We start from the raw sequence: 14,266 nt of genomic DNA, 5'->3' as shown, positions 1-14,266 counted from the left end.
TGAGCCCCAGTTTCCTCATCAAAAAAGGAGAAAAGTTATAGCAGTACTGTCCTCATTGTCCTTGGAGGATTAAATGAATTAGTATGTGTAAAGTGCCTAGACAAGTTTTAACTTTTTATAATTGTTCTAGGATGCCAAAATTCCTACCTTGAAGAGCAAATAGTAGGGAAGAGAGTCAGACACACATGGTCTTGATGGAATGGTTTGTTGAGAGCTCAGACACCCCAGTAAGCTTGTACATTTCCAGCAGAGCTCAGCAATCTGGGAACAGAGGCAAGGAAAGCCGAGTTAGGGATTACCCAAGATGGGAACTCAGCAGGGAAGAATAAAGAATGAGGGATCTGTTAACACCCTGGAAATGGCAGGCCGACGGCTCCAGGCTGGATATAGAGGAAGCTAGAGATTCTGGGAAGGATGAGTAGGTGAAGAAGAAGTACCTAGAAGGTAGAAGTTAAGTGGGTTGTGATCAGAATAGAGTTATTAGAATTTGAGATGACATGGGTCATTCTGACACCCGTGTCCAAATTACGTTCCTCACAGTGAGTGACAGGTTTGACAGACTTTAGGGTTATTTGTAGTTTTTCAAAATGACAGTGAAGCCTGGGTATCAGAAGGATCAAAAAGAGGTGGCAGGGAGGTTGGCCTAGTGGCACAGTGGTTAAGTTCGCGCTCTCTGCTTTGGCGGCCCGAGGTTTACCAATTTGGATCCTGGGGACGGACCTATGCACCTCTTATCAAGCCATGCTGTGGCAGGCGTCCCACATATAAAGTAGAGGAAGGTGGGCACGGGTGTTAGCTCAGGACCAGTCTTCCTCAGCAAAAAGAGGAGGATTGGCAGCGGATGTTAGTTCAGGGCTAATCTTCCTCCGAAAAAAAAAGGTCTGGCCTGCTGGCACAGCGGTTAAGTTCACACATTCCACTTCAGTGGCCCCAGGTTCGCTGGTTCAGATCCCAGGTGCAGACTGCTTGTCAAGCCATGCTGTGGCAGGCATCCCACATATAAAGTAGAGGAAGATGGACACAGATGTTAACTCAGGGCCAGTCTTCCTCAGCAAAAAAGAGGAGGAGGATTGGTGGCAGATGTTAGCTCAGGGCTGATCTTCCTCAAAAAAAAAAAATTGAGGTGGCAGGGATGCAGTGGCCAGGAAAGCTGTGAGGCAGGTGTTAAAGCCACTGAGGAGGGTAAGAGAGTACTGGAGATCAGTAAACAGTCAAATGGACGTGGTGGCCAGTTAAGATGAGATGGTGTGCCCAGGAGGGATGGGGGAGCCATGGCCTAGAGAAGGAACAGGAGCTCGGAGAATGCCAACCTGTTCTAACCTTGAGAACCAGAGGAGGGAGAGAAGCTGCCTGCTCTGGAGAAGGCTGGAGAACAAGGCAGACCAGGTTTTCGCTTAGGATAAGAAGGTAGGAAGAGTATGTGTTGAAAAGGTGGAGATGGCAAGAAAGTGTGTTCACCAGTTAACTTGCCCAGGGGCAAGGAGACACCTTCAAAGGCCTAGAAAGTTAAGTGAAGTCCTGTCCTTTAATAGGATTACAGCCTGACGAGAAATGAGAGTGGGAGGCCAGGTCATGTCCCCACACAGCCCTGCCTGGGCCCCCCACCCCAGGACAGGACCTGCCAGAGGAAAGAGCTGTCGCCACCTGGGTCAGTGCACTCGGCCTATTTCTGTACATTCAGGCTGCTGAGTAATGGCTCCACAGCCAGTGCCAGTGTCTCACAGGGCGCAAGGGGAAAGTGAGAAGTAGGACTTGGCACCTTATTTTGGGAGCTGTCGTCAAAGGCCCAGCCCTCCAGTTCTGTGTGCCTGACACTCAGCTACAGTTCTCGCTGTGAGCCTGGATGACCAGCCCTGCAGGCTCTGGCTGAAGTGCCCAGAGAGATAGGCCCTGCAAGAAAGAAGAGCTCTGCGGTTTCCCTGAAGTCAGGGAATTCTGAATCCTCACTTCCGGAAGGAAATCGCCAGTCAGTCCAACTTGTCGATCCTCTGGGCTAGTCCCTCAGCCTAAAGGCCCATAGGAATAAACCTTGTCTTCTCTCCCTGCTTATATGTTCTTTTAAAATTACTGCAAAATGACGATGACGTGCGGGATATAAACACTTGGCTCCAAACCTGAGGTGTCAAGGTGTGTAGCTTGAGCTAGAGTGTACTTTGAGCTGATTCCCAAAGGTGGGGATCTATACTCCACTCTCCCAGCCAGTCCCCTGTGATGCTCATGTGTAACTGCTGGCTGGGGCGAGGGCTCAGTCTAGTGTGGAAACAGTGGCATGTACATCAAGATCAAATCTGTGACCCTGTGAGCACAAGGCTTTGGCATCTTGAGCTAACCTGCCTTAAGAGCCTTGGCAACAAGCCCTTGGGTAGTTGCTGCTGAACAGATAGATCCAAAGACTCTGCCCTGGGGACACGCGTGGCTCTTTGATAGTAGATCTGGTTGCCTGAACCCTCAATCTCCCTAAGACCCATTCATGACCCCCAAGTCTGGACTTGAGGTAAATCCCCATTAATATCTTGATTTCCTGTTTACCTCCCCCTTTTCTTAAAAAGTAAACCCTGTTAATTCCCTGGGATTTCTTCTTAGGAATTCAAGTTCTCTCTTCTTACGTTGAATACCCCTATGAAATAAAGGAATTGACATCCAGTAGGGTTGAGTGGTTTGCACTGAATCATCATAAGAACTCTACAGCACAGCAGTGATTAGAGCTGAACCGGGTCTCTGCCTCTTTCACTTGGCCCACCCTCCGCCTGCTTGTCTCTGGTTTGTGCCGGTCTAGGAGCCAAACCATTGATGGCTACAGGCATGGACCCCTTCTCTATCATGGCCACCTGTCTGTGACAGTCTTGGACATCACTACATGAGATAGAGGTTATCATTACACTGGGGGAACTTTTCTGACACAGACCTCTCTGTGATAACCCCACCTGGGTGGAAGTCTACCCAGCTCAAAGATTATTGTTCTTCAGTCAGGACTTCTGTTGGATTTTCCTGTCATTGATCTGTCAAGAGGGTTTCAGACTCACCTGAAGTCTGAAAGACTGTCTCATGCATAGAAATGCGCAGAGCTTTGTTCTGATTTCCATTAGTTTTCCATGGCTTCAACCAAGACTTACTCATTTATCGGATTAAATGCAATAGTATTAGAAGGATAGGTTTCTACACTTGTCCTCTGAAAAGCTAAAGGATTTCTTAAACATTTGGGGGTTAGCCACATTTTTGAGAATCTTCGAAATCTAGGGACATACACTCCAGAAGAATTCACAAGAGTACACAAAATGTTGCTTATAAGAGTGTGAGGAGAGGCTGCAAGTTAATAGACCTTATGAAGCCCATTGATGGACCCTAGGATCTCCAGAGACCTGTGTTTAAGAATACCTGACTCAAGCTATGTAGGGCAATTCAGCTCCAGCACAATGCTAATGGAACAAGTTTCATGGGTTTGGTCCCTTTGTGGTTGAGTTGACCTTGCACACAAGAGCTCTTATCTCAAAACCACAGAATAATCTCAAAGGTTCACACTTGGAAGGAGGTTTAGCATGTGCTCAGTTCAACTTCCTCTTTCTATAGATTAAAAAGAAAAAAGAAGCACAGAGAAAATTAGTCATTTAGTCGAGGTCACATGGCTAATTAGTGATGGGGCTAGGACTAGAGCCCAGATCACACCACATAAATACCAAGTGAACTGTCTTTTAATGGTGAGTCAGGAATATCAACTTTGTTTATGGAGGAAATTATATTCTCCCCATTTTTAAAGACATGAACCAAGATAGGCAGCAAATATTTACTGAGTGTCATACGTCTGCTCATTTGTTCAGTTATCCAAAAAACATATGTAATGTCCATTGTGTGCTAGGCACTATACTAGATACTATTTACCATAAGGCTCAAACCTTCCTTAACAAACACACACACACACACATAATTTGGTACCAGCCCCCCCGCCTTTTATGACACTGTATATTTTTCTCACCACACACTGTAATGGATTCAGATGTTATCCACACTCAGGCATTCCATTGGCCATGGCTTCAAGGTCTTTTCATGTCATGAACTGAGTTGGAAGGAGACAAATTGAAGGTCCTATACCATCCATGGCCAGTTCAATTCCAGACTTATCGTGGGTGTGCGTGTGACTGTGAAATAGAGCAACTTTAAAAGTTTGGGTAAATACTAGGACTAAACAACTGAACTTAACAAGAGAGCCATGATCCCATACTAAATGCAGGCAGAACTAGCTGTTTTATGTGCCTGGAACAAGCTCCAGGCCCTATTGTGACCCTACCCTGTATACCCACCATCTTGCTCCTTCTTGTCCTCACTGCCTGACATTCTTTCACTTGCTCTCATCGTGACCTGACTCCACCTGCACTTGGAGCCTTTTCCTGGGAAAGCAGAAATCACCTTTAGACCTAGACATGGTCTCTTCCTAGACAATGGTCTACTCCTTCTACTCCTGCCACTGCAGGTCCTCTGTACACACAGACGTAGACTTTGGGTGATCTTGCCTTAAGCCAGGGTCGTATCAGACCAGGCCAGCTGTCCTGAGCCCTCTCTAATCTAGAGTCACTTTCCCACAGCTGGGCTTCTTTGGGAGTCGGGGTGGGAAAGGGGCCATTATGGAGCACTAACTATGTGTTCGGCACTATGTAAATGTCTTACATGGATAATCTCCCCAACTTTTTTTGTTTGTTTGGATCATAACTTTTTGTTTGTTTCTAATTAAAAACTTTCCTTGCTGATAAAAAGAGGAATGCCTTCTCATTAGGAGCATGTTAAAATTTAATTTATAGTTCCTTTTTTAAAAAAATGTAGGTATGGGGGGCCAGCCCCGTGGCCGAGTGGTTAAGTTTGTGGGCTCCGTTGCGGCAGCCCAGGGTTTCACCGGTTCAAATCCTGGGCGCAGACATGGCACTGCTCATTAGGCCACTGCGAGGAGGCGTCCCACATGCCACAACTAGAAGGACCCACAACTAAAAATATACAACAATGTACTAGGGGGCTTTGGGGAGAAAAGGGAAAAATAAAATCTTTAAAAAAAAAATGTAGGTCTAATAGGCATATAAAATGTAAGATATTTAAAGTGTACATCGTGGTGATTTGATCTATACGTATACACTGTGAAAGGATTCTCCCCGCCCCCATCAAGTTAATTAACACATCTATCACCTCACATATTTGTCTCTTTTTTTTTTTTTGGTGAGAACATAAAATTTCTACTCTCTTAGCAAATTTCAATTATGCAATACAGTGTTTCACTATAGTGACCATATTTTACATTAGATCCTCAGACCTTATTCGTCTTACAGCTGAAACTTTGTACCTTTTAACCAACCTTTCCCTATTCCCTCACCCCTCAGCCCCTGGCAACCACTTTCCTGCTCTCTGTTCCTATAAGTTTGACCTTTTTTTTTTCAGGTTCCACATGTAAGTGATACCATGCAGTATTTGTCTTTCTCTGTCTGGCTTATTACACTTAGTATAATGCCCCGTCGAGGTCCACACATGTTGTAAATGGCAAGATTTCCTTCCTTTCCATGGCTGAATAATATTCCACTGTATATATGTGCCACATCTTCTTTATCTTTTCATTTGTTGACAGACACTAGGTTGTTTCCATATCTTGGCTATTGTGAATAATGGTGCAGTGAACATGGGAGTGCAGATATCTCTTCAAGATCTTGTTTTCATTTCTTTTGGATGTATACACAGAAGTGGGATTACTAGTTCATATGGTAATTGTATTTTTAATTTTTTGAGGAACCTCTGTATTGTTTTCCATAGTGGCTGCACCAGTTTACATTCCCACCAACAGTGCACAAAGATTCTGTTTTCTTCACATCCTCACCAATACTTGTTATCTCTAGTCTTTTTGATGATAGCCATTCTAACAGTAACAGGTATAAAGTGATATCTCATTGTGGTTTTGATTTTCATTTCCCTGATGATTAATGACATTGAGCACCTTTTCATGTACCTGTTGGCCATCTGTATGTCTTTGGGTAAATGTCTGTTCAGTTCCTCTGCCCATTTTTTAATTGGCTTTTTTGATTTTTTTGCCAATCAGTTCTATGAGTTCTTTATATATTTTGGATATTAACCCCTTATCAAGTGTAATGTAGTCTCACTTGTTTATTTTTGCTTTTATTGCCTTTGCTTTGGTGTCAAGTCCAAAAAATCATTGCCAAGCCTGATGTGAGGAAGCTTACCCCCTATGTTTTCTTCTAGGAGTTTTATGAAGCTTCAGGTCGTACGTTCAAGTGTCTAATGAATTTCAGTTGATTTTTGTGTATGGTGTAAGATAGATGTCCAGTTTCAGTCTTTTGCATGTATCTGCCCAGTTTTCCCAGCATCATTTATTGAAGAGAGTCTCCTTTCCGCATTGTATATTCTTGGCTCCTTTGTCAAAATTAATTGGCCATATACGTGTGGGTTTATTTCTGGGCTCTCTGTTCTGTTCCAGTGATCTATGTGTCCTGTTTTTATGCCAATACCATACTGTGTTGATTACTATAGCTTTGTAATATAGCTTGAAATCAGGAAGTGTGCTGCTTCCAGCTTTGTTGTTCTTTCTCAAGATTGCTTTGGCTATTTAGGATCTTTTGCAGTTCCATACAAATTTTAGGATTGTTGTTCTATTTCTGTGAAAAATACCATTGGAATTTTGATAGGGATTGCATTGAATCTTTAGATTGCCTTGAGTAGTATGGACATTTTAACAATATTAGTTCCTCCAATCCATGAGCATGAAATATCTTTCCATTTATTTGTGTCTTCTGTAATTTTTTTCATCAATGCCTTAGAGTTCTCAGTGTATAGATCTTTCACCTCCTGGGTTAAATTTATTCCTAGGGATTTTATTCTTTTGATGTAAATGGGATTTTTTAAAAAATTTCTTTCTGATAGTTCATTATTAGTGTATAGAAACACAATTTTTATCTGTTGACTTTATATCCTGCAAACTTACTGAATTTGTTTATTAGTTCTAATACTTTTTGGTGGAGTCTTCAGGGTTTGCTGTGTATAATATCATGGCATCTGCAAATATAGACAATTTTGCTTCTTTTTTATTTGGATGTCTTTTCTTTCTTTTTTTTGCCAAATTGCTCTGGCTAGGACTTCTAATACTGTGTTAAATAAAAGTGGTAAGAGTAGGCATCCTTGTCTTTTTCCTAATCTTAAAGGAGAAGCTTTTAGCTTTTCACAGTTGATTATGATATTAGCTGTGTGCTTGTCACACATGGCCTTTATTATGTTGAGATATATTCCCTCTGTACCTAGTTTTTCAAGAGTTCGCTTAATCTTTACAACAACTGGCAAGGAGGTGCTTCTATTAACTCCCTCCTAAAGATCTGGAAACTAAAGCTTAGAGAGGTTGTAAACTTCCTTGAAGTTTATAATGGTACAGCCGGAACTGAACCCAGCAGTGTGGTCCCCACGAAGCCCCTTCTGAGAGCTGAAGTAGCAGGAGGCCAAGGGGGGAAGCAAGCTCTAATCGTGGCTCCCTCAGCCTGCAGCATGCCCAGAGAGAGCCATCCTGTGGGTGTCTGTATTATTCATTTGGCAATTGATATTGCATGTTATACTATATTTTCCTGTGTGTGTGGCTTATTACTTTTTAATCACATTGTGAGCTCCTTGAGCGTAGGGATCATGTTCCACTACAGCCCTGCACACATGCGAAGCAAATAGTTCAGTAAGTATTTATCCTCTGGGGCTCAAAAGACAGAAGACAGATTCAGCACAGAAAATCAGAACTGCATCTTAAAGATCTAGACTTCAAAGTCTCATTTTCTGGTTGAGGAAACTGAGGCCTAAAAAGTAGAGTCAGAGCCATGAGAGCTCAACCTTTTCTTCAGGGCAGAGCCATCCTAAATTATTCTCTCCTCTCCCTCTTTCCCTCCACCGGCCCTGTGACCAGTGCTGGGACTCTTTATTTATCATCCAATTTGCATTAAGACCTGGGACCCAATGACCATAAAACAATTGAAATCTGATATCATTCCAGTTCAGTCAGATTTATAGCCCAAATTGAAGGAGGTTAGAAATCATCCTGTTCAACTCTCGAGATGTAGATGAAGTAACAGGCCCAGAGATGGCAAGTCACCTCCAAGTCCTCAGCAGTTCGATAGTGGCTTATCATTTAATGGGGTTCCCCTGCCCAGAGGGAGCAGAGACACACAGGGAACACGGGTTGGCTTTTCCCTGGGTGGAGTGTGTATGTCAGGGTCAGGGTAGGGGATGGCTATCTTCCCAAGGCCAGCCTATTCTCAAAGCCAGCCCGCTTGGGGGACATTGTCCACTCTTCAGCAGAGCCATCAGTGGCTCACTCTTGTGTTCACCCTCTTGCCTCTGTTCTCTAAGCAGTAGAAGCCACAGCTGAGTCCTGTGCCTGAGCTAGAACCTGATTCCACCACTCCTTCCATCCTCCACCACCAGCCCTTACCTTCCTAACGCCAACTCTGGCCCAGTGACCAGGTTAGGAATATCACACATGCGCAAATTATAACTTGGCTGCCCTGTTTCTCCTCCTTGGGTAAAAAGTCCAGAGCTGAAGAAAATAAGTGTCTCCATTCTATTTTACTCTCCACAGAAGCCAAGGGCCAGAGGAAAGAGAAGCCCCATTGCTCTTTATAGGCAGTGTTTGCACCGGAGTATCAAGTGAGTTGGAGCATTAAAGAAAGCTGTTTTGTCCTCACTAGACCTTAACAGTGACCTTCCTCGAGGAGTCAAACTCTGTCCCTCCCACGTACTCACAAGCACAGTGTGAATCAAGAAGCAGCACGTATAAAAAGACCTCTCTGAAGACTGAAAGGGATTGTTCCTGACAAGCCTGCAGAACAGCAGACGGCTTATAGGGGGGCTGAGCTCTACATGGGGAATCTGTCAAGCTGACAAAGGGCCAGTTCTCCCAGGGACAGGAAGTTTGGAAGGTGAACTGCAGGGAAACTCATTCAGTGAGGACAGAGGAACCACTCTCTTCCCATTTCCCTTTGACTGTGCCTCCACAGAAGAGCCAGGCAGCTGCCTCATCCCCATCTACCCAGGCCTGCAAGCAGGTGAGAGAGACTTTCATCTCCCCTGTATGGCTAAATCCCAACACCAAATGAACCAATCCATCGGCTTCCTTCCTGCCTGCACCCAAGCAACAAAATACTGCTGAAGAAAGTCTTACCATCAGGCAGATTGGTTCTACTATAATTCAGGATCCCTAGCTCCATGTGAGACCAAAGAGTGGTTGAAAATTTTACTACATTTCACTCGTCAGCTCACACTCCTATCAACAACTGTTTCAAACCTTCTCCACTCTCCTAACTCCTCTGGTGCTCCCACCTCCCCACTCATTCTCCACACAAGTCATCATCTTTGAGTTCTTCCTATATGTAATCAAATGTTTAAACCTGCCTACACCTTCACCCTTCCTTCTTGCTTCCTGTTACAATTGAGGAGTTTTTCTTCCTACTAACTAACCAAGAGCATTTCCACCACTTGTGTTCTATATCCCATCCTCTACTTTTTCATGAACCTTACCTGTAATTTATCCAATCTCTCTCTTGTGTATCCAGTCTTTCTGTCTCTAATGGATCCATCTTATGGTTGTTTAAACAAACTCAACTCTCTCAATAAAAAATAATTCCTGAACACAAATCCTCCATCTGTGGCCTTCTTTGTCTCTTCCTCTATGCAATCTAATTCCTCAAAATACTTCCACTTTCTCACCTCCCATTTACCCTTCCACCCACTCTTATCTTGCTTTTGCTCTCACTGTTCTACTGAAACGGCTCTTGCAATGGTCATCAGTGATATACATGTTTAGTAGAATGGTCATCTCTCAGTCTTCATCTTGCCTCTTCAGCATTTGACTCTGTTGAATGGTTGAATGACCTTTTCCTCTTTCTTAAACAAAAACATCTTCCCTTGTCTTCTGTGATACAACACTCTTCTTGTTTAATTTCTATATCTTTAACCACTCTTGCTCAGTCTCCTTTGCAGGCTCATCCTTCTCTATCTAGCCATTAATTGTTAGAGTTGAAAGTACAAAGTTCCCTTTAAATTTAGAGCTTTGAGGTGAATAGAATAGAGGAAAACTACCAACTTGTCCACACAGCAATACTGTGCAGGATGAATCTTAGGCAGAAGAAACTGGCTTGGTCTAGGATGGTATATCTGCTATTTCCCTGTTCTTCTGAGCTCTCAACATGGGAGGTACCACCACAGATGATAAGGGGTTCTGGCTGCAGGGCACTACTCTCTCTGGAAGTCATGGGCCATTTGCCTTATTCCCAACCTAGACTTTGGTAGAAGAGTCAGTCCTAATGGAGACAGATGGATATTAAATAATTCCAGGGGACTCTAAGGACATAGATTGGCTGTAGCAGTTTCCAAGGCCCAAGATCAGTCCTGGAACTGATCTGTCAGGCCCAAACTTGGATGGCCACAGGACAAAACACATCAGCAGAAGTCAGTGACAGAAAAGCAGTAAGAGTAGGCTTATTGAGCATACAGGATGACTCCCAGTCATGCAAGTGAGAAGAAATTGTGGGGATGGGGGAAAGGGAGAGTTGGCACAAACAAGTCAAGGATTCCTCTTCATCTTCCCAAATATTTAATATTGGAGTGCCCCAGGGCTCAGTCTTTGGACTTCTCTTTTCTGTCTACACCCACTTCCTTAATGATCTCATTTGGACTCATGGCTTCAAATACCATCTAAACAGAGACAATTCCCAATTTTATATTTCTAGCCTGACCTCCAACCTGAACACCTGACTCGTATATCCAGCTGAAAAGTTGACATCTCCACTTGGATGTCTAACAGGCATCTCAAGTTTAACATTTTTAAAACTAAATTAATTTTACGTTCCCCATCTCCCGCCCATCCCCCCCAACCCCACCCCAAATCTGATCTAACCTCAGGTGATGGCAATGCCACCCTTCCAGTTTCAGGCCAAAACCCTGAAGTTATCCTTGACATCTCTGTGACAACCTACATCCAACTCATAATCAAATCCTGTTGGCTTTATCTTTAAAATATATTCAGGCTCTGCTTCCACCCATGAAAAGTGGGACTTACTCTCTCACCATAAACATCTGAAAAACTGGATCAAAGATATGAAACAACTACTTCCAGACACTGGACAAGAAGCAGTAATCTTATAAGTAAGTAGGACTGTGGTCCCTAAGGGAAGGGAAACAAATGAGGTGAGCCCTCAGTGGTGGAGGCAATTTTCAGATTGCTCAGCCCCCCGATACAGCACCACTGCAATTTTACAGATTGTTTGGAAAACCCGAACAGAGCCCCATGGTCTTGCTGAGTTGAAGAGACAGAGATTGGAGTTTGGGGAAGCCAGGTCAGCTAGAATTCGCTAGATAAACGCCAGAAAGGAGAGAGCTACATGGAGAATGAGCTCTGTATAAGGAGTGGAGTCTTTGGCTGAATACCAGGCTGTGTGCGCATAGGATGACACTTCATTAGTCCAGGCCTAAGAAAAACTGCCAGGGAAAGAACAATTACTGAGAAGCTGTAAGCTGAAAAATTCCTAGAGCTCATATGGGGCTGGGAATCATTCAAGTTCCCACCAGCCCAAGTAGAGAGACCTTATTGTAGCAGAGCATTTTCTAAAGATGACCCAATAGCTCTCATCCCACCTACTCTTCTACAATGTGACCTTGCTCTTCCCACGTCAAGAGGTAGAGTCTGATTTCTTCTCCTTTAATCTAGGAAAGCTTGTGAGTGCTTCTCACAGATGAATATGGTAGTGATTCTGTGTTGACTTTGAGGCTAAGTTGGAAAGGCTATGTAGCTTCCAGACACCCATGTCATCTATCACCTCTTCCTCAGCTCACACTTGTGACCGCACAGGGGGGCCCTCATGATCAGCTGATAGAGGAAGAAAAGGCTAGTCTTGGTTCATGGACTAGTCAAGCCACAAATGGATTGGTGCTGCATTACAGCCCATCCAGGGGCAGCCCTGAAACACAGGTGAGGGCAAATCTTCATAATAGACAGACCTTTCATGTATTTGTCATTTCCTTGTGAAGAAAGAGAATAGCCTGAGGTGAAGAATATAGAAGAATTCATAGTGGTGAATGGCTTGGCTATATTGGTCAGGGGACTAGGGAGAAGAAAGATTAGAAGATAAGGGACAAGGAGGTCTGGGGGAGAGACATGGATAGACCTATGGGAGTGGGCATGAAGTATGAAGACCACCAGAAGCCAAGCACCCAAATAGAATGCCTCCAAACACCCAAATAGAATGACTCAGCCAGTTGATGTCAGATGGCCTCTGTCATTGGCCACCTCAGTGCAAACTCCCAATCACAAAGACTGGTCTAGCTACTGTTGCCACATACGACCAACCTACCAGGAACAGAAACTGATGCTCAGCCCCCAATACAGCACCATCCTTCAAAGACACAAGCCAGCCACTTGTGGCAAGTTGATTACGCTGGGCCTTTTTCACCCTGGAAGAGGGAACAATTTATCTTGACTGGGATTAAACATATTGCATTAAATCAGAATGGATCATGAGCTTACACGTAAAATGTAAAGCTATAAAACTTTTAGAAAACAAAACAGGAGAAAATCTTTGGGCACTAAGGCTAGGCAAAGAGTTCTTTGACTTGATGCCAAAAGCATGATCCATACAAAGAAAAATTGATAAATTTGACCTCATCAAAATTAAAAACTTTTGTTCTGTGAAAGATCCTGTAAAGAGGATGAAAAGGCAAACTACAATTGGGAGAAAGTATTTTCAAAGCTCATATCTGACAAAGAACTAGTATCTACAATACATAAAGAACTCTTAAAACTCCACGGTAAAAAAAAAATCCAGTTAGGAAATGGGCAAAAAATATGAAGAGCCATGTTACTGAAGAAGATACACAGATGGCAAATAAGCACGTGGAAAGACATTCAATATCATTAGCTGTTAGATATCACTACACACATACTAAAATGAAAAATAGTGACAACATCAAATGCTGGTGAGGATGTGGAAAAACAGGATCACTCACACATTGCTGGTGGGAATGTAAAATGGTGCAGCCACACTGGGAAACAGTTTGACAGTTTTTTATAAAACTAAGCATACAATTACCCAGCAATTGCACTCTTGGGCATTTATCCCAGAGAAAAGTAAGACTTATTGTCACACAAGAACCTGTACACAAATGTTCACAGAAGCTTTATTCATTACAGCCAAAAAACTGGAAACAGCCCAGATGTCCTTCACTGAGTGAATGGTTACACTAACTGGTACATTCATACCACCGAATACTCGGTAATAAAAAGGAATGAACTATTGATGAATGCGGCCTGGATGAACCTTCAGGGAATTATGCTGAGTGAAAAAAGCCATTTCCAAAAGGTTATGTACTGTATGACTCCATTTATAAAACATTTTTGAAATGACAAAATTTTAGAAATGGAAAACAGATTAATGTTTGTTAGGGTTTAGAGATAGGGGAAGGGAGGGAGAGGCAAGTGTGGTTATAAAAGGCCAACACAGGGATCCTTGTAAGGATGGAACTGTTCTGTATCTTCACTGTGTGGTGGATACACAAACCTATACCTGTGATAAAATTGTATAGAACTAAGCGTATGCACACACACACACAAATGAGTACAAGTAAAATTGGGGCAATCTGGGTGGTATCACTGTCCATATCCTGGTTGTGACATTGTACTATAGTTTTGCAAGATGTACCATTGAGAGAAACTGGGTAAAAGAGTACATGGGACCTCTGTTTTAACTTTTACAACTGCATGTGCATTTACAATTATCAAATACAGATTTAACTTAACAAGAATATATTCCTGGTTGATATTCTAGATTTGTATTGTCTTACCTGCCAGTAGAGCCTTGACCAACACCACAATCCAAAGGCTTACAGAGCATTAGATCACTGACTTGGGATCGAGTGTAACCTTGCCTTGGACCGTGGGTCTCACTTGTCAGCAAAGGAGGTATGGGAGTGGGCACACGACCATGGTATCCCCTAGTCCTGTCTCATACCCAGAAGCTGCTGGCCTGATGGAATGGTGAAGTGGCTGCTTAAAGATGCAATTGAGACACCAACTTGGAGTTGATATCCTGCAGAATTGGGGCATTTTCCTCTAGGATGTAGACTCATCCTAATCAACAACCATTGTATGGTGCTGTGTCTCCAATAGGCAGAATACATTGGTCCGGGAACCAAGAAGTGGACTCACTCACCATCACTCCAGTGACCTTGTCCTTCCAGTCCCTGCAGCTTTAGGCTTGGTGGA

The 14,266-nt window shown here is 43.3% G+C and overlaps 1 protein-coding gene across 3 annotated transcripts in view; it reads left to right on the top strand.

Moving 5' to 3' along the window:
* The window catches only part of DTL (denticleless E3 ubiquitin protein ligase homolog), an 84,733-nt gene extending 70,927 nt beyond the window's left edge, over positions 1 to 13,806 (top strand). The window contains exons 16-18 of one of the 3 annotated variants that reach the window (XR_011438513.1): positions 8,591 to 9,056; positions 11,036 to 11,154; positions 13,196 to 13,806. The gene's annotated coding sequence lies outside the window, so the exon portion shown is untranslated. Of the gene's footprint in view, positions 1 to 8,590; positions 9,646 to 11,035; positions 11,155 to 13,195 lie in introns of those variants that run through there. The other 2 variants (XR_011438514.1, XM_070266725.1) reach the window with 2 other exon arrangements.
* The last annotated feature ends 460 nt before the right edge of the window (positions 13,807 to 14,266 follow it).

This window comes from Equus caballus, chromosome 5 (genome assembly GCF_041296265.1).
Source record: "Equus caballus isolate H_3958 breed thoroughbred chromosome 5, TB-T2T, whole genome shotgun sequence".
NCBI classification, from domain to species: Eukaryota; Metazoa; Chordata; class Mammalia; order Perissodactyla; family Equidae; genus Equus; species Equus caballus.
The sequence above is the reverse complement of the archived record's forward strand: the minus strand, read 5'-3'. Positions and strand labels throughout refer to the sequence as shown.